Genomic DNA, 2,395 nt, shown 5'->3' with positions numbered 1-2,395 from the left:
TTGATTGATGATTGTTGAGTTCTCTGGGTTGGAATGCTGCTGTAACTGAGCTGTGAATGCTATTTCTCATTTCTACACATAACATGCCTGATTAAATGCCTAAATGGATTTTGATTCAATTTTTATGTCTGATCAACATAAGCATTGAGTTTTCCTCCCATTATGCATTGTCATTCATACCTGTGCAGTTTTATGAGATTTTTTATGATGATTAACAATGAATTCATGGATGTACCTTGCATTATTTTTGTTGAAACATCAAATTGGACTTCAAATTTGCAGCTGTGTTAGAATATTAAGCTGAAACCATTTTGTTTGATGCATTTGCAAGTGCATAGCATGCTAATTAGCTGCATTATGTACTGACTGCTCTTTTCTTTTTGCTCAAACACCAAACTAGTCTTAGATTTGTACATTTTGAATTCTGTTTGGTGCCAATTGCAGCAGTACATACATTGCTTTTTGAGTGAATTGATTAAATGCTTATTCATATGTTTTTAACATCAATGACCATATACATAGCCACTTGTTCCTATATGTTTTTGAGCAATGCAATCTGTTTCTCAATCGAGTATTGCTTTGAACAATAAATTATGTATATGTGATCATTTCTTTTCTTCTCAACATGAATAAGTGCATACTTCCACTGTTGCATTGATTATTTCCTTTTGTGCCAATTTTTGCTAAGTCTTCCAATTTCAAGTGCAAAATTACAATAATCAATTTCTTTCAAGTCAATTCACTTGCATTGCACACCTAAGTCATATGTATGCTTTAAGTGTTGTTCATTCCTTCGTTTGTTACTTAGGTTGCTTGATTAAGGATAAATACACTTCTTTTTGAGCAATTAACTATTTTATACATGTTTTCCCTTAATTGAATGTTGTTTATCTTATTGGCTCTTATTTGACTCAATTGACTGTTTCCTTCTTCTTTCTGTGACTTTTATCTGTTTCTCCTGAGTTGTATTTTGTTTTTGTCTTTTTCAAGATGGCTCACAAAGGGAAGGAGAAAGCTAATCCTTTGGCTCGTCCTCCTCCTGTGCCTCCGAGTAACCAACCGGACACATTCATTAATGCTAAAACCCAAGAACAATATAAGAAACTAGAAAAGCGAGCCTTTCACTACGAGAGAAAGCTGAACCTGCCTGAGAAATATGCGGATCAAATTCTTAATAGATTAAATTTTTATCATTGGAAATTCGTAGAATTCGATCCGATGGAAGTAAATGAACACCAGGTCAAGAAATTCTACGGAAATCTTCTTAAGAGGGATGCCCCAACTGTTTTTCTAAGAGGTGTCACACTGGACACCTTTGATACTGCTTTAGAGGCCCTCTTAGATATTTCGCATATTCCTCCGGCTCGTGACGCCTATCCTCAGATAGTGAAGGAATTGACAATGGGCAAGCTTTCTTTGGATGTGGTCCTGAAAAAGATTGGCATACCTGAGGCCAGATGGGAGTATAGCAGAGGGGAGAATGCAGCTCCATTGAGCATTATGTGTACTGACCTGAACTCTGAGGCAAGGATCTGGCAGCAGATCATTGCCGACTACATTCTACCTAGCATGCATGCCACACACATTAGAGTCCGTGTGGCGATTTTGCTTTGGGCTATTCTGGAGGGGAAGAGGATCTCTGTTCTTCCCCTTATCAGAGATTCAATGTGAAAGGTGAACCAATAGCAGAAATACAATATTCCCTTCCCATCGTTGATCACCATATTAGCCACTTTATCTGGAGTGGAGAGACACCCAATAGACCGGACGTCTGTCTTCATCAGCAAGCAACCATTCCTGCCATACGATGGCTATGACGGACTGCCATAGAAGAAGAGAAAGACGACTAAGCCACCATCAGTAGCAGAGCCCTCAGCACTTCCTACAGCTCCCGCACCCACAACCCGACTTCAAACACCCTATGAGCTGGTCGGGAGATCATTCAGCTTCTCTACCATTTCAAGCGCCGCAACGCTCGCCGCTTCTAGTGGATAGTGGCAAAGTTTGAGGGTAAAGACTCTGGGCCACCTCCTCCAGATACACCAGAGCCTGAGGCTGATACCGAAGAGCCTGCATCGGCAGAGCCAGCAGCTGAAGCTGGCCAGGCAGTTGAGACCCCTGAGCAGAGACCGGCGGAGCCCATGGTTGAGGAGGCTATAGTTCAGTGAGTTGAGGAGCCTAGAGTTGAGAAGCCGGCAGCTGGAGCCGAGCAGATGGTAGAGATGACAGCAGAGCCAGCTGACCAGGCAGTTGAAGAGCCGACAGTTCAGACCACCACGGAGACATCCCGAACCATCATCGTATATCACTGTCACCACCACCCACCACCATCTGACAGTGGAGCTTCTCATGGTTGACCCCCCTCCCCCCCGATTGATTCTTTTGAGCACAGAAG

The 2,395-nt window shown here is 42.1% G+C and overlaps 1 pseudogene; it reads left to right on the top strand.

The window, feature by feature from the left end:
* Positions 1-990: 990 nt before the first annotated feature.
* On the top strand, positions 991-1,678 carry LOC148581173 (uncharacterized; annotated as a pseudogene).
* The last annotated feature ends 717 nt before the right edge of the window (positions 1,679-2,395 follow it).

This window comes from Arachis ipaensis, chromosome B10 (assembly GCF_059453495.1).
Source record: "Arachis ipaensis isolate K30076 ecotype BB chromosome B10, ASM5945349v1, whole genome shotgun sequence".
Lineage (NCBI taxonomy): Eukaryota > Viridiplantae > Streptophyta > Magnoliopsida > Fabales > Fabaceae > Arachis > Arachis ipaensis.
This window is presented reverse-complemented; position numbering and strand designations above follow the sequence as displayed.